Source organism: Jaculus jaculus, chromosome 2 (assembly GCF_020740685.1).
Source record: "Jaculus jaculus isolate mJacJac1 chromosome 2, mJacJac1.mat.Y.cur, whole genome shotgun sequence".
Taxonomy (NCBI): Eukaryota; Metazoa; Chordata; class Mammalia; order Rodentia; family Dipodidae; genus Jaculus; species Jaculus jaculus.
The window spans coordinates 78,839,697-78,867,183 of NC_059103.1; the positions used below are offsets into that span (position 1 = coordinate 78,839,697).

A 27,487-nucleotide genomic window follows, 5' to 3' on the forward strand; every position below is an offset into this window, starting at 1 on the left:
ATATTTAAAATTTCTTACTTTCATTATTTCTTTCCAAGTGATATGTATACATTTCATATCCTCACTGTCCATTTATCAGTTGATAGACATCTAGAGTTATTTCATTTCATAACTATTGTGAATAAAGACACAATGAACATGGCTGAGCATGAATTTCTGTAGTGGCGTATAAAGTCATTAGGAAATATCCCAAGAGGTGGTCTAGCTGTATCCTATGGTAAATATACATTTAGCCTTTTTAGAAACCTCCAAACTGATTTCTATAATGGATACACAAGTTTGTGTTGTTCTCACCAGCAGTGAAAAATTCTTTCTCTTTTCTATACCCACACCAGCAATTTTTGCATTATTTATGATGCCATTCATATGGGAGTGATATAGAATCTCAAAATAGTTTTAATGTAAATTTCCTAATGGAAAATATGTTGAAAATTTTTGAATATTTATTTTCCATTTTTACTTTTCTTTCAATAATTCTTGGTTTAGTGCCATGACCCATTTTTTTAATTGACTTGTTTGGTTTTGATTGCTTTGCTTTTTTTTACATTTTTAAATATATTTTAGATATTAATCCTCTGTCATATATAAGGCTAGCAAATATTTTCTCCAATTCTGTACATTGTTCCTTTACTCAATTGACAGTTTATTTAGTTATATGATCACTTTTAGTCTCATGAGGTCCCATATGTTGCTTGTTTTCCTTACTCACTAGGCTACCCAAAGAATTCAGAAAGTTTTTTCTTGACACTAAATTATATTAGTATATCCCCTATTTTTACTCTAGTAATTTCAAGGTTTCAGATCTTAAATTGAGGTTCTTGAAACTTTTGGAGTTGATTTTTGGGAAAGGTGAGGAATAAGTGTAGGGATTTAAAGTTGAAGTTTTAAACCACCCTGTACATGACTTATTGCCACAGTGCTAATTTCCAACAGAAGAAACTATTAATTAATCTCTTGTGCTTTTTTTAAAAAATACATTATGTTCTGTCCTGTCTAAGCTGGTATGTCAGCTGCTAGCCCAGCCAGAAGCACCTAGCTAAATCTACAAGAAATATCAGCAAAACAACTAACTCTTCCCTGTCTTTTCTTTAGACAGGATAAGCTGAATACTCTCAAGATTAAACACTTTCAATGACTACCTTTTATAAACAATCCCCAGATGTGCTCAAAGTTACTCAATTAGTTACCTACTCCTTAAGCTTTGTACCTATAACCTTGACAGTGACCAGATGTATTTTTGTTAATCAAGAACACAGCTCCCCTTTCACATTCAATGAATTTCAAATTGGCATTCATGCTGTGAGGTTGATCACTTACAAATTCTGTCTGAGATCATGTTTTTGTGACATTGTACAACAGAGAAGGATCTTGATTCATTCTTCTATATATAGATATCCAATATTCCCAGGAATATCTGTTGAAAATTCTGTCTTTTTTCCAACATGTGTTTTTAGCTTCTTGCCAAAACTCAGTTTACTTTGGTAACATGGGTTTATACCTGGACCTTCTATGCTATTACATTGATCTACATGTCTGTTTCAATGCCAAAAATGTTGTTGTTGTTTTTACTATGTCTTTATACTGTACCTTGAAATCACATACTGTTATAACTCCAGCAGTATTCTCTTTGCTAAGGGCATGTTTTGGTGATCTGAGATCTTTTGTGCTTCTAAATGTATTTTAAGATTTTTTTTCCTATTTTAGTAACAAATTGAGATGGAATTTTGTTTGAAATTTCATTGAATCTCTGCATGGCTTTTGGCAGAATGACTTTTTTTTTTCACAATATTAAGTTGTGCAATCCTTTATGATAGTAGATCTTGTTATCTCCTGGTATATTTCTTAATTCCATTCTTCAGTATTTTACAGTTTTCAATGTAGAGGTTTTTCATTTTCTTGGTTAGGGATATTCCAATATATTGTGGAGCTATTATAAGCAGATCTGTTGCATGATTTCTTTCTTAGTATGTTTGTAATTGACTTGTAAAAAGTTACTAGCCAATTGGCTATTAATTTCTTTTCTTAGTTTTGGTTCAAGTTGATTATAGGACTTTTCTGGTAGAGTATTAAGGCCTTTTACATGTAAAATCATATCATATTTAATAAGAAGAATTTGACTAATTACTTTCTTAGATTTATTGTTTTAATTGTTTTTACTTATATTATTATGCTAAGATATCAAGCACTTTATTAAAGAACACTGTAGAATTCAGCCATCACACCAGAGGAAATGGTGTAGCTACACCAGACATGGGGCAGGGTCTGTTCCAAGAGAGCTTCCTAACGTGAAAGGAACCACCCGGCACTTTTTGCAATGGAGATGGTCACTTCAGATAGCCCCTCAGCTCTGGCAAATGAGTACCTTCAAGAGACCCCAGAATCCGACTTCTGGCCAAGATGGTGACTGCCTAGCTGCCCTGCAAATCCCAGGGAAAGAAGGCAAGACATTAAGGGTTTTCTGGGACTTCTTAGCAGTGGGAGGGCACAGAGGGGGGGAACAGTGAATTGTGGATTCCCTCGTGGGCAGGTAGACCACCCCTAACACCAAATAGCCTTCACGCCCTGCTGCTGCGGCCTGGCCCAGATGCCACACCTTGGCCCTGCACTAGTCACCATGGTTCCATGCCCTCTGCCACCACCACACCCACTTCTACACCCAGATAATGCACACAGATAGATCCCTGCTTGCAGAAGCTTAAACCACTCTGCACACTTGCCCACAGTACTGTTTAGCAAGCCCAGTCACACAGCAATTGCAACACAGACCCAGAGTGTCTCTCGCTTGCACCACCTCAGGTGCCCACTCCTACCTGTATGCCATGCCTGCCATCCTACATTCTCCTGTAGCAAGGGAGCACAGACTGTTTCTGGGACACAGGGTTCCCAGCTAGAGTTTGGGCTGCTTCCAGGCTTTGTAACTCAGTCACACTCCAAGCTCAAAGGAAGGCAGCTTTGGTGCCCCTGTCAGGCAGTAGATAGGCCACTTTGGCAAGTGGGAGCCAAAGCCCAGGCTGCCTGACAACTGCCCCAAACTGCCTCAGATTTCCATTGCACTAGATCCCAGGCTGATCCACCCACCTACCTGCCCATACACTGTCATAGGCAGACCACAGCACAAAAGAAATAACATGAAAAATAAAATGCAAGAAAATCCAGATAGATCACCCAGTCCAATAAAGATTACATCTAACCAAAACATAGAAGAGATTTTAGGATCAGAACATCAAGTGGAAACTATGAGCAATAAACCCTGACCAATCTACTAATAGAACTTGCAGGAAAGCAACAAAGAACCAATAACCATGTGAGTGCTACCATCACTAAGCTAAAACATATTGATTAAAGAATGCAAGGAGTTCAAAGAGAGGTAATAGATTTGAGGGAGAGTGAAAATAAAAGAGGACCTTAAAAATCAGCTGGCCATACTAAATGAAGACATAAAGAAATGCAAGGATGAATTCCAAGAATCATCAAGAGAATCAGAAAATGATGTGAAAAGGGAGCTTGACAGAGCAATGGATATGATACATAGAAAATTAGTAGAAAAATCAAGCATAATTGAACAAGTCCAAAACTCTCTAGAGGCCCTCAAGAACACAGTCAGTGAAGTGGAGGATAGAAACTCTGATCTGGAAGACAAGATGGAAGAAACAGTTTGAGAGTTCAAAAACTTCAGTAAGTTCAAAAGTTCCTGCAAACAGAACATGAGGGAATTGTGGGATATACTTAAACATGCTAATATCAGAATCATTGGAATACCAGAAGGAGAAGAATTTCAGACCAAAGGCATGGAGAACTTATTTAACAAAATAATTGAAGAAAACTTTGCCAATCTCTTAAAAGAAAGGCCCATCAGGATACAAGAAGCCAACAGAACTCCAAACAGACTGGACCAAAGGAGAAACTCTCCAAGACATATTATCATTAAGACTCTAAACATTGACACCAAAGAGAAAATCCTAAAAGAAGCTAGGGAAAAACAGTACTCCACTTTCAAAGGTAACCCCATCAGAATTACTTCAGACTTCTCAATGGAAACCCTGACATCTAGAAGGGCCTGGAGTGAAACTCTCCAAAGTCTAAGAACCTATGGATTCCAACCCAAACTACTCTACCCGGAAAAAGTATCCCTCATAATAGATAGTGAAAGAAAAACTTTCCATGACAAAATTTAGCTTTACAAATACATGAGCACAAAACCAAACCTACAGAGAGTATTTCAGGAAATTCTCCACAAAGAAGAAACAAATAACCAAACTCAAATGTCTCCAAGAAGCAAATCACAACAACCAAACCCAGAGTAGGCACAAAAAACTTCAAAGCCCATGAAATCACCAACACACATATACCACCACAATATGGCAGGGATCAATTCACATTTCACAGTCATTATACTAAATATTAATGGCCTTAATTCACCCATCAAGAGATACAAGCTAACAGGATGGATCAAAAATTTAGACCCCTCAATCTGTTGCCTTGAAGAAACCCACCTCACCACTAAAGATAGACACTTCCTCAGGGTAAAGGGGTGGAAGACAATATTCCAAGCAAATAGGAATAAGAAACAAACACGTGTAGCAATATTAATATCGGATAAAATAAACTTCAAACCAAATATAATCAAAAAAGTCAGAGAAGGCTATTTCCTACTCATCAAGGGAATGATCTATCAAGAGGATATTACAATCATAAATTTGTATGCACCAAACACAGGGGCACCACAGTTCATAAAAAAAAAAAAGCTACTTGACAATAAAACAGAAATAACCACCAACACCATCATAGCTTGGGACTTCAATACACCATTATCAGTAATAGACAGATCATCCAAACAAAAACAGGGAAGTAAGAGAGCTCAAAAAACCATAGAGCACATAACCTAATGGACATCTACAGAACTTTCCACCCCAGATCCACAGACTACACATTCTTCTCAGCATCCCATGGAATGTTTTCTAAAATAGACCATGTACTGGGTCACAAAGACTGCCTCTACATATTTAGGAAAATTGACATAATTCCCTGCATGATATCAGATCACATTGCTATATTGCTAGAAATCAACAACAAAAGACACACCAAAAATCCCAATGGAACCTGAAGCTGAACAGCACACTGTTAAACAATAAATGGATAGTAGATGAAATAAAAAAGGAAATTGCAAAATTCATGGAATTGAATGACAGTGAGAACACATCATACCAAAACTTATGGAACACAATGAAGGCAGTCCTCAAGGGAAAATTCATAGCACTCAATGCCTTCTTAAAAATAGACAGAAAGATTCCAAATCAATAACCTAACCATCCACCTAAAGGCACTCGTAAAACAAGAAAAACCATACCCAAAGAGCTCCAGAAGGAAGGAAATAATGAAAATCAGAGCAGAAATTAATGAATTGGAAACTAAGGAAACAATTAAGACAATTGACAAAACAAAGAGCTGGTTCTTTGAAAAAATAAAGAAGATTGAGAAACTCCTGGCCAATTTGATCAAGTAAAAAAAGGAGAGGCTTCAAATTAACAAAATTCAAAATGAAAAAAGAGAGATCACAACAGATAAGTGAAATTGGGAGAATCATCAGGACTTATTTCAAAAACCTCTACTCCACAAAACTGGATAATGTGGAAGAGATGGATAAAGTCTTGGATGCCTATCATCTATCAAAGCTAAACTCAGAGCAGATTAATCACCTCAATGAATATATCACTCTCATGGAGATTGAAAAAGTAATAAAAAAACTCCCCCAAAAGAAGAGTCCAGATCCAGATGGCTTCTCAGCTGAATTCTATCAAAACTTCATGGAAGAAATCAAACCAATATTCCATAAACTGTGCCACATAATTGAGGAACAGGGAAAGCTACCCAACTCCTTTTATGAAGCTATGATCACCCTAACTCCATAACCAGGCAGAGATGCCACAAGAAAAGAAAAACACCAGCCTATTTCCCTAAAGAACTCAGATGCAAAGATCCTGAACAAAATCCTTGCAAACTGAATCCGACAACATATCAAAAGCATTATCCACCTTGACCAAGTGGGATTCATCCCAGGAACACAAGGGTGGTTCAACATACGGAAATCTGTCAATGTAATACACCACATAAACAAGATTAAACATAAAAACAACAAGATCATTTCCATAGATGCAGAAAAGTCCTTTGACAAGATACAACATCACTTCATGATCAAAACATTAGAGAATTGGCATAGTTGATACATATCTTAACCTAATACATGCAATATACAAAGCTCCGAAGGCCCAAATAATACTTAATGGAGAGAGATGGGAGGAATTCCCAGTAAGATCAGGAACAAGACAGGGTTGTCCTCTCTCACCTCTGCTTTTCAAAATGGTACTGGAAGTCCTAGCTCAAGCAGTGAGACAGGAGAAGGAAATAAAAGGGATACAATTTGGAAAGGAAGAAGTTAAGTTAGCTCTATTTGCTGATGATATGATTGTATATGTAAGAGACCTGAGAGACTCCATCCCAAAACTCCTGAAGCTGATTAACTCCTATAGCAAAGTATCAGGATACAAAATCAATGCTCAAAAATCAGTAGCATTTCTATAAGCAATTGACAAAGATACAGAGAAAGAAATAAGGGAAATAGTCCCATTTTCAATAGCAACAACAACAAAAATACCTTGGAATAATGTTAACCAAGAAAGTGAAAGATCTATACAACGAAAACATAAAAACACTCACAAAAGAAAATGAGGAGGACTTGAGAAAATGGAAAGACCTCCCATGCTCCTGGATAGGCAGAATTAACATTGTGAAGATGACAATCCTACCAAAGGCAATGTACAGATTTAATGCAATTCCAATTAAAATCCCTACATGTTCTTCACATAGATAGAAAAAATGATCTCAAATTTCATATGGAAAGGCAGAAGACCTTGCATATCCAAACATATCCTCAGCAAAAGAAATACCTCTGATGGCATCACCATACCTGATCTAAAGCTATATTAAAAAGCCATAGTAATAAAACCAGCATGGTACTGGCATAAAAACAGGGGTATAGACCAATGAAATAGACTTGAGGACCCGGACTTTGGGTCAAGCAACCATAGCTACTTGATATTCGACACAGACCTGAACAATATACACTGGAAAAAAGACAGCATCTTCAACAAATGGTGCTAGACAACCTGGATAACCACATGCAGGAAACTGAAACTTGATCCACACATTTCACCATGCACAACACTCAAATCCAAATGGATTAAGGACCTCAATATAAGACCAGAATCTCTAATACTACTGGAAGAAAATTTAGTAAGTACTTTCCATGATCTAGGAATGGAAAAAGACTTCCTGAACAAAACCCCAGTAGCTCACAATCTTAAACATTCACTCAACCAATGGCATCATATGAGGCTGAAGAGTTTCTTTACAGACAAGCATACAATAAGCAAAGCCAATAGATTACCCACACAATGGGAGAAAATATTTGTGGGTTATCCAACTCATGGAGGCCTAATCTATAGAATCTACAAAGAACTCAAAAATCTAAACAGTAAGAAGTCAAACACCCCACTCACAATAGGGGCAAAGAGATGAACAGATAGTTCACAGGGGAAGAAATACAAATGGAAACACACACTTAAGAAAATTTTCATCATCCCTAATCATTAGAGAAATGCAACTTAAAACAACTATAAGAATCCACCTTACTCAAATAAGGATAGCAAACATCAAAAATCAAATGAAAATAAATGCTGGCATGGCTGTGGAGAATCAGGAACACTCAGCTACTATTGGTGGGAATGTAGGATGGTACAACCACTTTGGAAAGCTATATGGAGACTCCTGAAAAAACTGACTATAGAGATACCAACATACCCAGTTATTCCCTTACTGAGCATCTACCCTAAAACCTTCAAACCACAGGCCAGAGAGATTTGCTCAACCATGTTCGTAGTGGCTCAATCTGTAATAGCTAAGAGCTGGAATCAACCCAGATGTTCATCACTAGAAGTATGGATAACTAAGATGTGGTATATCTACACAATGGAATTCTATACAGCAATAGTAAAAAATGACACAAAGAAATTTGAGGAAAAATGGGTGAACCTGGAACAGATCATTCTCAGTGAACTTACCCAATTAAAAAAAAAAAAAAAATCACCACATAGTCTCACTCATCTATAGCACCTAACCTGAATCTACCCAAGATACTTAAGATACTTTACACACCCAGCAAACATCTCATGGACTAGACAGTAGGAGGGATCGGGGGGGGGAGGAGAGGGCATCAAAGGGATGGGAAACACTAATCTAGACCAAAACAGCAATGTTACCATAAAATTCTACTTCCTAAAAGGCAGACCAAATGGCAGAACCTTCACCAGGCCCTTAAAGGAAACACCTGAACCACAAGACACTGGAGAGGGTATGATCAAGTCTAACCTAAATCCTATACATCTTCCCTCCCTCCCTCTCTTTATCCTTCTCTCTCCCTCTCTCCTCTCTAACTCCTATATATTAGTTATTTTTTTCCTCATTTTCTTAGGGTCACTGGCCTGTAACTCCCAGTACCAGCATGGAGCTATCACCCACAATGAGCCTTTGATCAGAGAAACCTACAAGTTTTTCTAAAAATATGACAGATTTCTGTCAGAGTACTTGATGACCCACCAAAGTTAGTGGTAAGACCCTATTGCTGAAGACACCATATGCAGCTGGCACGTGAAATGGAATGTCATGGCTGAATGCCAGGAGAGAGTCTGTTCCCAGAGAGTCAGCATGTCTAGTGCCAGAAGGTGCTACATTAGCAACTGGGGGAAATGATCAATATGTGTCCAAGCAACTCATGGTCCAACCTACTTAGCAGCAAATAACCTGGTGTGATGCCCACACAGTGCAATAGTGGCACACAGCCATAGTGGGGAACCAACTGCTCTTGATTTGGCTAACTGATCCCCTCAGTGGTACAAGACCCATAGCTGGAGCTGGGAAACAAGTCAGAACCATATCCAAACATAAGCCTACTCTCCAATAACAAGCTACCATCAATCATGGGCTACAAGAGGGCCTACACCTATTAAACTCTCTATTAAAAAAAGTAAGGGGGCTGGAGAGATGGCTTAGTGGTTAAGCGCTTGCCTGTGAAGCCTAAGGACCCCGGTTTGAGGCTCGGTTCCCCAGGTCCCACGTTGGCCAGATGCACAAGGGGGCACATGCGTCTGGAGTTCGTTTGCAGAGGCTGGAAGCCCTGGCACGCCCATTCTCTCTCTCTCCCTCTATCTGCCTTTCTCTCTGTGTCTGTCTATCTCAAATTAAAAAAAAAAAAGTAAGGGCTATCTCATTTGTCCTGGTGCTAACTTACTCTCCATTGGAGAATCTGCTTCTCTTTTTCAGACAGATGCAGATCCTCAGGAGAGAGCCACCCCATCATACCTCAATAGGGCCCTGGCTGAAACTAAGGAAAATTGTCAAAACAAGCAAGGGTGCTGTTTTCCTGATGAACCAGATACCAGCACAAGGGGGAAGGAGAACAACACAGAGAAAAATCAACTCCTACCAAATCAGACAGCCAGAGCCCCAGAGGCCCCCACACCTCATCACTGAAGCAGACCAAAAATGAACCCAACATGGCTCAGGGAAATTTTGCAGAAGAGGGGGCAGAAAGAATGTCAAAACCACATGTTGGGTCATGATATACAGAGACATTTATCGTCCCAATAACTGTGGGCTAACTCCACAATGCACAACCCATATACCTAAACAAGGAGGGGCCAGTGGGGATGAGCCTAATAATGGTACCCAACTGCCTGTACTTGCAGAATAGAAAACTAATTAAAATAAAAAGAGAGACCCCCGAATCCAACAATAGCTTGTATACCTCCTTCATGACATCTCATTGCTGCTATGACCTGAATCCCACCAGCTCCAAATTGGTTGTATTTGATACTTCTCTGCAGGTGAAGAAAGCTTTCATTGCTCTGGTGACTAATGGTGTATGTGCTGTTCCTTTGTGGGTTAGTAAGAAGCAAAGTTATGTGGGCATGTTGACCATCACTGATTTCATCAATATCCTACACCGCTACTATAAGTCAGCTTTGGTACAAATCTAAGAACTGGAAGAACAAAAGATAGAAACTTGGAGAGAGGTGTACCTGCAGGATTCCTTTAAGCCACTTGTCTGCATTTTTCCTAATGCCAGCCTGTATGATGCTGTTCCTTCATCAACTTGAAATAAGATCCACAGGCTGCCAGTGATTGATCCAGAATGAGGCAACACTCTGTACATCCTTACACACAAGTGCATCCTCAAACTTCTCAAATTGTTTATCACACAGTTCCCAAAGCCAGAATTCATGTCTAAATCTCTATAAGAGCTACAGATTGGCACCTATGCCAATAGTGCTATGGTCCGCACTACCACCCCTGTCTATGTGACTCTAGGCTTCTTTGTACAGCATAGAGTTTCTGCCCTGCCAGTAGTGGATGAAAAAGGGCGTGTGGTAGACATCTACTCCAAGTTTGATGTGATCAATTTGGCAGCAGAAAAGACCTATTACAACCTAGACGTGTCTGTGACCAAAGCCGTACAACAGTGATCACACTACTTTGAGGGTGTTCTCAAGTGCTACTTGCATGAGACTCTGGAAACCATCATCAACAGGCTGGTGGAAGCAGAGGTTCACTGTCTGGTAGTGGTGGATGAGAATGATGTGGTCAAGGGAACTGTATCCCTGTCTGACATCCTGCAGGCACTGGTGCTCACAGGAGGAGAGAAGCCCTGAGCACAGGAAGGGTCCAGCAGCCCCAGGAGAGACACCACCTTTTGCTGCCTGCCAAAAGCTCTGGGAATTGGATGAAATCCTGGGAGAACTGAGTTTGTTATGTTTCAGCAACCTGCTGCCTGTGAGCTAGGGAAGACATGAGGGGAAATAAGAGAAAGTATTTTTAGCTGTCCTTTCCCTCTCACATATACTTGAAAAAAACTAAGCCTAGCCAATCCTGCCGCATGTTCCTTTAGTCATAGCCCCCTTTTGGGTGATACATGACCTCTGTGCTCCTCCGGCAAATTCTGATCTCTGAGAGATCCCTAGACTTCACCCTGCCTTTTGTCTTTGTTTCTTTGCTGACTCTACCTTAAGATAATAGCACACTGAAAGTCTTCATAAAAATGTTTTCATTCATCCTGTTTTGTGTTGTATGGAGGAGGCTGAGTCCACCTGTGTCCATTTCTTCCCATGATTCAAGTGGGGAGGTGCACTTTTGAGTTCCTGTGCAGTGTGCATATGAAGGTAGGTGATTATGTGGAGGAGGAAAGAGTGATTAACAGAGATTATTGCTTTTCATGGTGAGTCTAATTAAATGACAAGGTTGCCATCATGGTAAAAAAAAAATAAAATAAAAAAAGAACACTGTAGATAGTGGTCACCCTTGTCATGTTCCAGATCTTAGATGAAAATGTTTCAAAATTTTTCCTCCATTTAATATAATATTGGCCATAGTTTTGTTTTATATGGCCTTTATGATCTATAGATAGATAGATAGATAGATAGATAGATAGATAGATAGATAGATGATAGATGGATAGATATAGAGAGAGGACTCAACATTTTTAGGTCATATTTTATATAATAGTAGCAAGACCACATTTTAAGCCTAAGGCCAACTCGCTAGAATCTCACAATGAATTTTCCTGTCTTATAAACTATAGTTTTGAACAAAACCAAGGAGTAATCAGCGTTATGAATAGCTTTTAATACACTAGGTTCTCTTAGCTGAATTTTTTTCACTGGCCCATAAGATATTAAACAGAGTTTCAGCAAGGCTGTATTTTTTGTTAATTTTTATTTATTTATTTGAGAGCAACAGACATAGAGAGGGAGAAAGAATGGGTGTGCCAGGGCCTCCAGCCACTGCAAACAAACTCCAGACATGTGCGGCCCCTTGTGTATCTGACTAATGTGGGTCCTGGGGAATCGAGCCTCGAGCTGGGGTCCTTAGGCTTCACAGGCAAGCGCTTAACCACTAAGCCATCTCTCCAGCCCGAAGGCTTAATTTTTTTATGTGGTGTTCCAATTGGCCAAGAATTCAATATGAAGTTTCTTTCTTGTTGGCAAAAATTATTTTTGTGTGACTATAGGACAAATTTTCTCCATCCATTCCAGATGATTTATGTATGTTATAATGAACATCTAATGGGATTATTATTGGCATGTATAGATTCGAGTCTATAAAAATGCAATGAAAATTTCTTATTATTTCTTTTTGCAGATAATAATGTATTGGTTAGACTGCTAAGCTTCTTAACATCTCTTCAAAATATTTGGCACTTTTCATTTTTAATGATGATGATTATTAACATTGTTAACAAGATGTTTCATATGAATATATCATGTGTTGGTACCCTCTTTTCCCTCTTCCCTGCCCCCATTCTGTGGGGGATGCTCCTCAGTGAGGTAGCAGATATTCTCCATGGGACTATGGTTTATTCATCGTGGGACCAGTAATCAACTCTTGGCGGGGAAAGGAGAGAATGCCTCAGGCCATGATGTCTCAACCTGTGGTCAGCATATGGTGTCTTCAGAAGTAGGGTCCTAGATTTCACCTTAGGCAGGTAATCAAGTGCTTTGACAGAAAGCTGCCTTGATTTAGGGACTTCATAGGTCTCTCTGATCAACAGTTCAATGTAGGGAACAACCAACCTCTGATACTGGGAGTTACAGGTCAGAGACAGAAAAAAAATTTTTTTTTCTTTTAATCTTATCTCACCCTCACCAGAGCCATACTTCTCAAGTACTCTTTTCGAGGGTTATATAATTTTAGTCTATCTGCAAGGATAAAGGTTTCTATGGTATCAGTATGTGTTCTCTCTCTCTCTCTCTCTCTCTCTCTCTCTCTCTCTCTCTCTCTCTCTCTCTTTGTTTTTTTTTTGTTTTTGGATTTTGGAAGTAGGGTCTCAATCTAGCTCATGCTGACCTGAAATTCACTATGTAGTTTCAGGGTGGCCTAGAACTCACAGTGATCCTCCTACTTCTGCCTCCTGAGTGCTAGGATTAAAGGCATTCACCACCACACATGGTGGCTTCAGCTCTTTTGGGGTCTAACTTTGTGTTTGTTTTCTGCCCTTCCCCTTCTCCTCTCCCCAAACCCTTCCGTCCCTATTTTCTGGGACTTAAGTTTCCTATCAGGTATGAAAGCAACTCAAGCAATTCCAAGGTAGGAACAGTAGATAGGTGACACCATGCCACTTTTGTCTTTCTATGACATTGTGAAGTTACTGAGTATGATATGTTCCAAGTCTGACTATATTTCTACAAATTTCATTCTATCATTTCTTCTTATGGGTGAGTAGATTTTCACTGTGTAAATGTACCACAACTTCATTATCCATTCATCCAATGATGGACACCTGGGTTGATTTCCGTTCTTAGTTATGATGAATTAAGCAGCTATAAACATTGTTGAGCAAATGTCTCTGTATTGATGCATGGAACATTTAGGATAAATGCCCAGTAAGGGAATAAGTGGGTCTGTTGGTAGCTCTATGTTCATATTTTTCAGGAATCTCCCAATTGATTTCCATAGTCGTTCTACAAGTTTACATTCCCAGCAACAGTGGATGAGGGTTCCTCTCTTCCCACATCCCCATCAACATTTGTCATTGTTAGATTTTTTAATGATTCCATTCTTTACTGGAGTAAGGTTGAATGTTTGTAAGGTGGAATGTTGTTTTGATTTGTATTTGCCTAATGGTTAGGGATGTTGAACATTTTTTAAGTGTGTGTCAGCCATTTGTAATTCTTCCACTGAGAACTCCCTATTCAGTTCTCTGGCCCACATTTGAAGTGGGTTGTTTTATGTTTTTGTGGTTTAGTTTTTTGAATTTTTTGTAGATTCTAGATGTTAGGCTTCTGTCAGTGATAAAGCTGGTGAAGATTTTCCCCCATTTACTAGGTAATGTATTGGCTCTGCTTATGGGATGTTTTTCTGTGCAAAAGGTTTTTAGCTTCGTGAGATTCCATTGGTTGAGTGATGGTTTAATTTCCTGGGCTACTGAGGGTTTGTTCAGGCTGTGTGTCCTCACTCCTATATTGTGGAGAGTGCCTCCTATTTTATTTTCTTCCAGTAGAAGAGTCTTACATTGAGGTCTTTAATTGATTTGGACTTTATTTTTGTGTATGGAGAGATGAGTGGATCTACTTTTATTTTTTTACATATGGTCATCCAATCTGTGCAACACAATTTGTTGAAAATGCTGTCTTTTCTACAATCTACCTTATTGGCACTTTTGTTAAAGATCAAGTAACTGTGCTTACTTGACCTAAGGCCTGAGATTTCAATTCTGTTCCATTGGTCTATGTTTATGCTCTTATGTCAGTACCATGCTGTTTTTGTTACTATAGTTTTGTAATATGGCTTTAGATAATGTATGGGGAAACCATCAGAGCAGTTTTTTTCTGTTTTTTTTTTTTTCTTTTGTGTATATGTCTAGATATCTGAAGCCTGCTGTAATTTCATAGGAATTTTGAGTTCATTTTTTTCTATCTTTGTGAAGAATGATGCTGGTATTTTTATTACTATTGAGTTAAATCTGTATATTACTTTGGGTAGAATTGCTATTTTCACAATATTAATTCTGCTTACCCAGGGACATTGGAGTTCTTTCTATCTTCTCAAGTATTCCTTGATTATTTTGTTGAGGTTTTTAAATGTTTCATTATATAGGTCTTTAATATTCTTGTTTAATGTTATTCCAAGTTATTTAATAATTTTATTGCTATTGAAAATGTGACAGCCTTACTGATTTCTTTCTTTGTATATTTGTCTTTTACATATAGAAAGGCTACTGATCTTTGCAAAATGATTTTGTATCCTGCCACTTTATTGAAGGCACTAACTACCTTTAGATTGTTTTAAAATGGAGATTTCAAGTCACTTAAGTGTAGGATCATGTCATCTGCAAATAGTTCTAACTTCTTCCTTTCCAATTTGAGTTCCTGTTATTTATTTTTTTTTTTCTCATGTCTTATTGCTGAGGATAGGACTTCTAGTACTATGTTTAAGAGGAGTGGTGAAAGTGGCACCCATGTCTTGTTCCCAATCTCAATGGAATCTCCTGGAGTCTTTTCCCATTAAGTATTATTTGAGCTTTGTAAGCTTTGTGTGTAGCCTTAATTGTGATGAGTTAAAAAACCTCCATATCTATTCTGTCCAGCATTTTGATCATGAAGTGGTGTTGTATTTTGTCAAATGCTTCAATTCATTAATTGAGATAATCATGTAGTCCCTATGATTAAGTTTATTTATGTGATGTATTATGTTGACCTATTTCGATATATTGAGCCATCCCTGCATCCCTGGAATGAAGCCTACTTTATAAAGGTGGGTAATACTTTTGAGATATTGTTGAATTTTGTTTGTGAGGATTTTGTTCAGGATCCTTGCATCCAAATTCATCAGGGATATAGGCCTATAGTTTTTTGTTTGTTTGTTTGTTGTTTTTACTTGTTGTATCTCTGCCTGTTTTTGGTACTGCAGTGATCCTAACTTCATAAAAAGATTTGTGGAGAATTTCCTGCTCTATTATTATGCAAAACAGTTTGAGAAATATTGGTTTTAGTTCTCCAGTGAAGGAAGGTTTGATAGAATTCTGCTGAGAAACCATCCAGCCCAAGACTTATTTTACTGGGGATGTTTTTAATTACATTTTCAATCTCCATGGATGTGATAGGTTTGTTTAGGAGATTAGTCTGCTCTGAGTTCAGTTTTGATATGTGGTATGTGGTGAGGAATTCATCCATTGTTTTCAAGGTTATACAGTTTTGTGGAATAGGGGTTTTGGTAATATGCCCTGATGATTCTTCCAATTTCATTAATGTCTCATTTGACATCTCCTTTTTCATTTTTTGTTAATTTGAGACTTCTCTTTCTTTCTTTGTTTTTTTTTTTTTTCCTCAAAGAAACAGCTCTTTGTTTCATTGATGTTTTTAGTTGCTTCCTTAGTTTTCAGTTCATTAATTTCTGCTCTGACCTTGATTATTTCTTTCCATCTGGAGCTCTTAAGTTTGGTTTCTTCTTGTTTTTCAAATATCTTTAAGTGGACAGTTGGGTTACTAATTTGGGATTTATCTTTGTTATGGAGGTTTTTAGAATTCTGAATTTTCCCCTTAGGACTGCCTTCATTATGTCCAATAAGTTTTGGTAGATTATGCTTTCATTATCATTCAGCTGTAGGAATTTTATAATTTCTTTTTTGACTTCTTCTACAATCCACTCATTGTTTAAAAGTGTGTTGCTTAGTCTCTAATATCTGGTAGAGTTCTTTATGTGTCTGTTGTGGTTAATTTTTAGCTTTAAAGCATTGGGATCTGATATGATGCAAGAAGTTGCTTCAATGTTCCTGAATATGGAAGCACACTTTATGGCTTAATATATGGTCTATTTGGTAGAACATTCCATGGACTGTTACGAAGAATGTGTGTTCTGTAGAGTTGGGCTAGAAGTTTTGTAGATGTCTGTTAGGTCTAGTTTATCTGTGGTATTGTTGGGCTCCATTATTTTCTGGTTGATTTTTTGCTTGGATGATCTATTAATGATAGTGGAATATTGAATGCTCTAACTATGATGGTAGTGTTGTTTATTTATGCTTTGGGGTCAAGTAAATTTTGTTTTATAAACTGTGGTGCATCTGTGTTTGGAGCTTATAGATTAATTATTGTGATGTTCTCATGTTGGATCATTCCCTTGATGAGTAAGAAGTGGCCTTCTTTGTCCTTTTTGATTACTTGTAGTATAAAGTCTATTTTGTCAGATATTAATATAGCAACACCCCATTTCTTTTGTATTTCAATTTGCTTGGAATATCATTTTTTATCCTTTCATCCTGAGGAGATGTCTATCATTATAAGTGAAGTGGGTTTCTTGAAGACAGCAGATAGAATGGTCCTTTTTAAAAAAAATTTCCTGAATGTATGTCTTTTTTTCTTTAAAATATTTATTTATTTACTTTCAAGGAGAGAGAGAAAAAAAAAGAGACAAAGAGAATGAATATGCCATGACCTCTAGCAGCTGCAAACAAACTTCAGAGGCATGTACTACTTTGTGAATCTGGCTCTTATATAAATACTGGGGAATTGAACAAGGATCATTAAGGATTATTAATTATTATTATTATTATTATTATCAGTTTTGTACTCAGGATATACAGTGAAGTTGTTACCATTGTTAGACTCCTTCTTGTCCTCCTTGATCCACAGGGATCCTCCTCACTGGGAAATTTGGGTCATGCTTTTGGTGTTATCCATCAGTTATAGGTAGCGGGCAATGTCTCTGGGTATTGTGACCCAATGTGTGTCTAAGTCATTCTTTCCACCCTCTCCTCAGCAAATTTTCCCTGAGCCATGTTGGGTTCATTTTAGGTCTGCTTCAGTGATGAGGCCTTTGGAGCTCTGTGTCTCTGAATATCTGGTTTTATAGGAGTTGAGTGTGCTCTGTGTCTATCTCCTTCACCTTTGTGCTTGTACCCAGGTCACCAAGAAGGCAGCACTCTTACTCACTTCCCCAGTAATTCTTAGTTTCAGCTGGGTCCTTTTGAGGTGTGATGGGCTGGTTTTCTCCTTAGAATCAGTATCCATCTGAAAAAGAGAAGCAAATTCTCTAATGTAAAGTGAAGTTAGTGCCAGATAAATGGGATAACCTTTGTTTTTTAGAGAGATTTTAATAGGCTTGGACCCTCTTGTAGCCTGCAATTGTTGGAAGCTTGATAATGGAGAGTAGGCTTGTTTTGGATATGGTTCTCAGCTGATTCCCAGCTCCAGTTTTGGGATCCATTCCACTGAGCAAATCAGTTAGCCGAATCAAGAGCAGTTGGTAATCCACCATGGCTGTGTGCCACTATTGCACTTGTGTGAGCATCACAACAGGTTATTTGCTGCTGAGTAGTTAAGACCATGAGTTACTTGGACAGATATTGGTCATTTTCCCCAGTTGCTCATGTAGCAATTTCTGGCACAAGTTGAGCTAACTGTCTGGGGACTGACTCTCTTCCAGCTTCCAGCCATGTCACTCCATGTTCTATACCAACAACATATGGTGTCTTTGGCAGTAGGGTCTTACCAATAACCTTTGGTGGGTCATCAAGTATTCTGTCAGAAATCTGTCTTCGTTTAGGTAACCTTGTAAATCTCTCTGATCAAGAGCTCATTGTGGCTGATCACCACATTCTGGTACTTGGAGTTATAGGTCAGTGTCCAAGAAGCAAAGGAAGAAAAAGATAAGTAATATAAAAGAGAGAGAGAGAGAGAGAGAGAGAGAGATAAACAGAAGATTAAGGTCAGTCTTCATCATACACTCTTCAGGGCCTTCTGATTCAAGTGTTCCCTCTAATGGCCTGGTGAGGGTTTAACCATTTAGACTGCCTTTCAGGATGTAGAATTTTATGGTACCATGGCCATTTAGGACCTGCATTGTGCCCACCTTCCCCCTTCTTACCCTCCCCTCCATCCCCTCCCACCCTGTTGTCCAGTCCTCAGGATGCTTGCAAGGTATGGCAGCATATTGGGTAGATTCAGGTTAGGAGCTGTAGATGAGTGAGACTATGAGGCAATTATTTTTCTGTGTTGTATGAGTTCACTGAGAATGATCTGTTCAAGATTTGACCATTTCTCTTCAAATTTCATTGTGTTGTTTTCTTTACTGCTGTGTAGAATTCCATCATGTAGATATACCATGTCTTAGTTATCCATTTGTCGAATGATGAACATCTGGGTTGATTCCAGCTCTTAGCTATTATGAATTGAGCTGCTATAAACATGGTTGAGCAAATCTCTCTGGACTGAAGTTTAAATGTTTTAGGGTACATGCCTAGTAAGGGAATAACTGGGTCTGTTGCTAACTCTGTAGTAATTTTTTTAGGAATCTCTATATTGCTTTCCAAAGTGGTTGTACCATTTTACATTCCCATAAACAGTGGATGAGGGTTTCTATTTCTCCATATCCTCACCAGCATTTATTTTCATTTGCTATTTTAATGCTTTCTATCCTTACTGGGGTACAGTGGTTGTAATTTGTATTTCCCTGATGATTAGTAATGATGAATTTTTTCTTAAGTATGTGTTTGCCATTTATATTTCTTCCTCTGAGAAATGCCTGTCCAGTTCTTTGTCACATTTTGTGAGTGGATTGTTCAACTTTTCATTGTTTAAGTTTTTGAGTTCTTTGTAGATTCTAGAGATTAGGTCTCTGTCAGTTGGATATTCAGCAAATATTTTCTCCCATTCTGTGCATAATATATTGGCTCTGCTTATTATGTGTTTGGTTGTGAAGAAATCTTTCAGCTTCATGTGAGCTGAGTGATTGTTTAAGATCCTGTATTACATGTATCTTTTGATGGGTGAGTTGACACAATTAATTGAGACCATTAATATATACACACACACATAACTGTGAGATTCAAATTAATCCCTGCCATGATGAGGCGCTTATGGAGTTTGGTGCTTCTTTGTGTTTTGTTTTTTTTGTTTTTTTTTTTTTTTAGCCTAGCCTATTTTTGGTTATGGTGGTCTTCTTGTGGGCTCTTGAGATTGATTGTTTGACTCTTCTGCATGTTATATTCCCTAAATTCTCTGTAGGCTTTGTATTGTGCTCATATAATCACAGAGCTGATTTTTTTCATGGAAAATTTGCCTTTAACCATATATTATGAAGGATATTTTGCTGGGTAGAGTAGCTTGGGTGGAAACACATTGATTTTTAGACTTCGAAGTGTACAATTCTAGACCCTTCTGGCTTTCAGGGTTTCCATTAAGGTAATATTGATGAGATTGCCTTTATAAGTAGTGAGTCAATTCGCACTTGTTGCTTTTAATACTCTTGTTGCCATTGTTAAGAGTTTTAACTATGATGTTCCTTGGAGAGTTTCTTATTTGGTTCTGTCTGTTTGGTGTTCTGTGGGCTTCTTATATCTGAATGGATCTCTGTTTTGTGAAATTAGAAAATTTTTCTTCAATAATTTTGTTGAATATGATCTCTATACCTGTGGTGGTTTGATTCAGGTGTCCCCCATAAACTTAGGTGTTCTCAATGCTAGGTTCCCAGCTGATGGAGATTTGGGAATTAATGCCTCCTAGAGGGAGTGTATTGTTGGGGGCCAGCTTATGGGTATTAAAGCCAGTTTCCCCTTGCCAGTGTTTGGCACACCCTCCTGTTGCTGTGGTCCACCTTCTGTTGGCCAGGGGGTGTTGTCCACCCTCTGCTCATGCCATCGTTTTCCCCTGCCATTGTGAAGCTTCCCCTTGAGCCTGTAAGCCAAAATAAAACTCTTTTTCTCAGAAGCTACTCTTTGTTGGGTGATTTCTACCAGCAATGTGAACCGGACTGCAACAATACCTCTGGCCTGGATTTCCACTCCTGGAATATCCATGATCTGGATGTTTGATCATTTTAGGGTATCTCACAGTTTCTTTATATTCTGTTCCCTTGATTTTTAGCAAAGTTTTTGGCCTCCAGATCAATTCCTTCTGTCATGTCTTCCAGGTCAGAGGTTCTGTCTTCCACCTGAGTAACTCTATTCATGAGGGGCTCTGGGGAGGTTTTTATAAGCTCTATATGATTTTTATTTTCTGTTGTGTTATTTTACATTGTGCTTATCTCTTTTTGAAGTATGATTTCAGTTTGAATTCTGATTTTCTTGGTGTTTCCTAGAACTCAGTCTTATATTTGATCAAGCATTTATTAAGCATAATCAATCAGTTATTCACATCTTTCATTTCTTGACTCACCTTTAATTCAATCTTATCTCTTTTAGGAGGTCTAACATTTTCTTCAATAAAGTTAAGCCTACTGTCAAAAGATGAATTCTCTTAGAGGTGATTATGTTCAATTTCTATGATATGATTGTTGGGTTTTGATGGTTATCCTCTAGCTCAGCAATTCTTTTGATTAGGATCACATTGGTTGGTTGTGTTTTCACTTTTTGATTGAATTTCTGTTGATTTGTCTCTGATTTCATTGGAGTCTCTCATTTTTGAACTAGGCATCCTTGTTGGAGATCTCTGAGTTTTCCAAGTTTCATTGGATTTTTGCACTGTGATCTACCCATCTTAGGGAGACATTTGATTCTATGGAGGAAGACGCAAGTTTTTGCTATTATAGGATCTTCAGAGCCACATTGGCTTTATTATGTATGATGGATTTATAACCACAGATGCACCAATTGTGGAGATTTCAGGTATATCAAAGTTACTTGGGGAACTGGGAGCTCTGGCCTACACACTCCACTTGTACATACTTTTCAGCACATGAGGATCACAAGTTGGATAACCAGAAACAGAAAGCTGGGGAGCCAAAGGCAAGAATCTAGCTCCTGATGAGCCCAGTGTACCCTCTGGTTCAGTGGAATAGGGATGTTAGTACCCAGGGCCCAGTCAGGATATCAGAGCAAAAGGCGTGCTTCCACAGCACCTACAAAGGGACCAGGCTTCTGCAAGCCAGGCACAGGGGGACCTACCAAGACCAGAAACCTGAGAGAAGCCAGGGAGCAGGGATGTGGTGTACTTACTCCATTCTGTGCCCACCCTCCTGTGCAGGGAATTCAGAATTTGAGACCCAGAGTCACTTCAATCAAGAATAAGGAACAAGGGACCTGCTTCCACAGCAAGCTCAATGGTCCAAGCGGCCCCAAGCGAGCCACAGGGAAAGCTATTTTGACTAGGGAGCCAGGACAAACTGGAGAACAGGGATCTGGCCTGTTCTTTCCATGTCACCATGTGCATCATTATCTATGCTGTCTGTCTTTCACTGTGAGATCAGTTTCTTAAAAACGATCAAAGTATGGGTCTTGTTTCTGATCCACTATGTTATCCTGTGTCTTTGGAATGAGGAATGGAGACCATTAATATTCAAAGTTACCATTAAAATGTTTGAATTAATCCCTGTTATGTTGGTAATTTGTGGAGTTTAGTATTTTATTCATCTTCATTTGTTTCATTTGTTTAACTACTCTTCTTTTTTTCTTTCATAGCCTCTTGAATATATATTTTTCTTCTATTCAATGTAGAATTTTTCATTTAATAACTTCTTTTAAGATGGCTTATACTCATAAATTCTTTAGTGTGATTTTGTCATAAAATGTTTTCCTTTCTTCAATATTGAAAGAAAATTTTGCTGAGCATAGTAGTTTGGGTTGTCAGTTGTGGTCTTTCACAACTTGAGATTCATTTTTCTGTACACTTTTTGGCTTTCAGGGCTTCAGTTGAAAAATCAACTATAATTCTGATGGATGTGCTTATATATGTGATGAGATATTTCCCTCTTACATCTTTCAGTGACTTTTCTTTGCTCTGTACATTTAGTGTTTTGACTGTAATATAAAATAGAAAATTTGTTTTCTGGTCCTGTATTTTTGGTGCTCTGTATGTCTCCTATATCTGGATGGACATTTCTTTACCTAAATTTGGGAAATTTTATTCTATTTTTGTTTTGTCTTATTTTTCAAGGTAGGGTCTTACTCTACCTCAGGCTGACCTAGAATTCCCTATGTAGTCTCAGGGTGTTCAAACTCATGGCAATCCTCCTATCTCTGCCTCCTGAGTGATGGGATTAAAGGCATGTTCCACCACACTTGGCAGAATTATTCTATAATTTCTTTTATTTGTAGTATTTTATATGCCACTGACTTAAAATTGTCTTCTTATATGCCCATAATTCAAACATTTCATCTTTTCCTGGTGTCTCCTTCTCTCTCATGTCTTCCATACATATAATTTGTCATAGACTTTGGTTCCCTAATGTATTTCATGTACTTTGTCACTGAGTCCCAATAGTTGTCCTCAATATGTGCATTTTTATTGGCAAGACTTTCCATATGAAGATTTTCTTTATGAAGATTTATAATTTTAAAAATATTTACTATAATAAATGCTAAGATGAGATCTCACAAATCTACTCAACTTAGTCCCTCACTACTGAGAATTTGAATAGGTCCACTCAATGTTTAAGAGTCAAAAACCTATTGACATACAGGATCAAGACTCAAAAAAAGCCATCTTTTGTTATGTTATCTTGGTAAGGAATAAATCCTCATAGATTTACAATCTAGGGTAATATATTGTAATGATGACTCCTATTCATTACATTAAATACTGACTAATTTGTAAGCAAAGAAATACTTTCAATCAAGATGCCAATTAGAAAAATCTAATTATATGTACATATTCTAAACCTTACTTCCTGGCCTAATTGTTCAAAGAAATGAGATGAATACAAAACACAAAGTACAATTCCCTAACCCGCACTATGAAGTGAGTAGTTAACTGTTTCATTCAGGATGGAAATCTAGATTTACTTGCAGTCTTAAGTAAATCAGGATATTTAACTTTTTAGAACTGTTTCTTCAAAAAACATGAGTCATGATCGCTTCAGTGAGATGTTACTATTCAGATCTCAGTGGCATTTTAGCAATTTGTGTTTGATGATGTTCCTTTGTTAAGTCTTCATCTTGGCACACACTACCTTGTCTCTAAATATCTTAGTCATTGAGTCATTTCCCCCCCAAAACAGTGGGACAAACAATATAGTTTCTTACCACTTTTTTGTTGTTGTTGTTTGTTTGTTTGTTTATGAGGTAGGGTTCTGCTCTAGCACAGGCTGACCTAGAATTCAATTTACTATGTAGTCTCAGAATGGCCTTGAACTCACCACAATCCTCCTACCTCTATCTCCCAAGTGCTGGGATTAAAGGCGTGTGCCACCACACCTGGCTTCTTATCACTTTATCACCAAGAAACACTTATCTAACTTATCAATGAAAAAATTAAATAAATATTATAGATCTCAAGCAATTTTAAGTTTACTTGACCAAATCATGAGAAAAATATATTTTCATTCATTTTTAGATATAAATCCCTCTGTCCTCAATGTTTTACATCATTTTTTTTTTTTTTTTCCCAAGGCAGGGTCTTGCCCTAGACTAGGCTGATCTGCAATTCACAATGTAGTCTCAGTGTGTCCTTAAACTCACAGTGATCCTCCTACTTCTGTCTCCCAATTGCTGGAGTTAAAGGCGTGAGCCACCACACCTGGCTACATCATGAATTCTAACATTAAGCTTTATGATCCTGGTATGTAACATCTAGCTCTTAAACAGAACATAATTTCTGTATTTAGGGGTTTTCTCTTTCATTTGCTTTAATAGCAAATATGAATCACATGCATTAGCAAAAAGCCACTGTCCATACCCAATTATCAAAACAAGCAAATATTCTGTTTTGAAAATATGATGTACAATGTATCTTGACAATTTTTTAATTTATTATTATTATTAACAACATATTCCATATGGCTACATCATGTGTCGTTACCCTCTTTTCCCACTTTTCCCTTGTCACTGCTCCCATTCTATTGGGGATATACTTCAGTAGGGTTGCAAGTATTCCCTGTGGGTTGTGCTTTATGCATTGTGGGAGCAACAATCAGTTATTCTGCCAGGAGGGAATGCCTCTGGGCACGATACCTCAATCTGTGGCTCTTACAATCTTTATTTATTTATTTATTTTTTAGTCAGTGAATACAGTCAAGTTGATACCATTGTTAGCCTCCTCCCTATCCTCCCCCCTCCACTGGGACCCTCATTGTTGAGGTATATGGGTCATGTATTGCGGTGTTAGCTTTCAGTTTTAGGTAGGAGGAAATGTCTCTGCATGTCATGACCCAACTTGTGGCTATGACATTCTTTCCACTCCCTCTTCTGCATATTTCCCTGAGCCATGCTGGGTTCATTGTAGGTTTGCTTCAGTGTTGAGATCTTGGGAGCCTCTGTGTCTCTGGATATCTAGTTTGGTAGGGGTTGATTGTTCTGTGTTGATCTTCACCCTTGTGCTGGATCCTGGCTTGCCAAGAAAACAGCATTTTTTTCATCTTTCCCCAATTATTCTTAGTTTCAGCTGGGGCCCTTTTGAGGTATCATGGGGTGGTTCTTTCCTTAGGATCTGAGTCTATCTGAGAAAGAGAATCAGATTCTCCAACAGAGAGTAAAGTTAGCACCAAATAAATTTGATAACCATTATTTTTTAGAGAGAGTTTAATGGAGAGTCGGGTCATATTTGGATATGGTTCTGACTTGTTTCCCAGCTCTAGCTATGGTTTCCATTGCACTGAGCAGATCAGTTAGCTAAATTAAGAGCACTTTGTTTCCCACCATGGCTATACTCCACTATTGTACTTGTATGAGCATCACACCAGGTTGTTTGCTGCAAAGTAGATTAGACTATGTGTTGCTTGGACAGATATGCTGACATACCTACCAAACATCTAAAGAAGTGGACAATAGGGAGGGTGGGAAAGGAGGGGAGGGTAAGGGAAGAGGTGGGGGACACAAAACTGGAACCAAATGGCAATGGTGTCATAAAACTCTTACATCCTAAAAGACAGACCAAATGGTTGAAACTTCACCAGGCCCTTAGAGAAACACCGATTCACAAGGCCCTGTACAGAGTACAAAGGAAACTGACCTGTATCTCCTCCTGTTTCTGTCTCTCTCTCTCTCTCTCTCTCTCTCTCTCTCTCTTTGTTTCTCTCTCCCTCCCTCCCTCTTCTCTCTCATCTATTTATCTCTTTCATATCACTCATCTTTTTCTTCCTTCTCTTCTTGGATGCTGACCTATAACTCCCAGTACCAGTAAATGGATATCATCCACAATGAGCTTTTGATCAGAGAAACCTGCAAGGTTTCCCAAAAGAAGACAGATTTATGTCGGAGCACTTGATGACCCACCATAGGTTAGTGGTAAGACCATACTGCCTAAGATACCATACACTGTTGGCACATAGCATGGAGTGATAGGGCTGGAAACTAGAAGAGAGTCAACGCCCAGATAGTTAGCACATCTAGTGCCAGAAGTTGCTACATGAGTGACTGGGGGAAAATGATCAATCTGTACAAGCAATGTATGGCCTTACAATCTTTCTGCTTCCTCTTCCACAAAGTTCCTTGAGCTGTGGTGGGTAAGTTTTAAGTCTGTTTCAGTAATGAGCTCTTAGGAGCCTCTGGATTTGCCTTGGTGGGTGTTGGGTATCCTCAGGCTCTGTCTCATACTCTGGCAGTAATGAAATGTAAGCTTGCACCATGCAGCATATTATGAACTCATATAATTTATATCTTACATAGGTATGACTTGTTTTATACCTTGCTGTCCTTAAAATTAGTATGTATTATTGAGTGGGATAGTTACAGAAATTTTGGTGACTAAGATTTAAAAAATAATAGTATAATACAATGTTTTCTAATTGAAAGAACTTAAGCTGAAAAAAAAACAAAGTTATCTACATGCATTTTTACTTCTCAGAAGAAAGAAAATGCACACTTTTATATTTTAAAATTATATAACCTTAAAACACATCTTTACTATTCATTTGATTATTATAAAACAAACTTTAATAGAACATTAAATCTTAACATAGTGAAATTGCCTCAGCTTATAGCATGAGCATGTGGAAGACAGAAGTTGACATCAGATGTCTTCCTTAATTACCCTCCTCTTTATTTACTGAAGTAGATAGAGTCCCTTACAGGAGCCCAAAGGGCTCAGCTAGTCTAGATAGTCAGCTTTGCTGGGGGATCCTATTTCTTCCCACAAGCCACCATTTTCACCCCACTTTTTAAAATATGATTATTTAATTATGAGAGAGAGAGAGAGAGAGGCAGACAGAGAGAAAGAGAGAATGGGTGCACCAGAGCCTTTAGCCCCTGCAAACAAATTCCAGATGCATGTGTTATCCTGTGCATCTGGCTTACATGGGTCCTAGGGAATCACCAAAGCCTTTAGCCACTGCAAACAAACTCCAGATGCATGTGCCATCCTGTGCATCTGGCTTACGTGGGTCCTGGGGAATCAAACCAGGGTCCTTAGGCTTCACAGGCAAATGTCTTAACCTGTAAGCAATTATCCCAGCCCCACCCCACTTCTAAGTGGGTGCTGTGTACCAAAACTCTACCTCCCATGCTTGCACCTCAATAGCTTTAACTAGCATCATTGGTATTTTTTTTTCTTTAAACATACTTATAACCATTATTTTGGACTCATTTTCTGGAATTTTATTGAACTTAAGTTTCACTGAAGGCCATTAGTGCTGGATTACTACTTTTTAAAGGAGTCATGTCATGATCATTCATATTCTTGTGTTTTTGCATTGGGACTTGCACATCTGGGACCAGGTTATTGGTTGACTGTTTTTCTTCTTTCAGTTGAAAGAGTTCATAATGTTTAGGAGCCCTGGGTTATAGCAATGTTGAGGTGCCATTTTACTCTGATTGATTGGTATTGGGCACACCAAGCTTGACCTCTAATACTCCTCTGAGAGTACAATATTACAAACAGGATTATATGTGTTATAACTTGCCAACATGAAGAAACAAATAATAATCACCCCTTAGGCTCTAATCCTTACAGGAAGTTAAAACATACTGATAGCGTTCTGTACACTAATACATTAGTTAATGAGCCTAGTTATTTGC

The 27,487-nt window shown here is 38.2% G+C and overlaps 1 pseudogene; it reads left to right on the plus strand.

The window, feature by feature from the left end:
- The first annotated feature begins 2,314 nt into the window (after positions 1 to 2,314).
- Positions 2,315 to 10,796, plus strand: LOC101613835 (annotated as a pseudogene).
- The last annotated feature ends 16,691 nt before the right edge of the window (positions 10,797 to 27,487 follow it).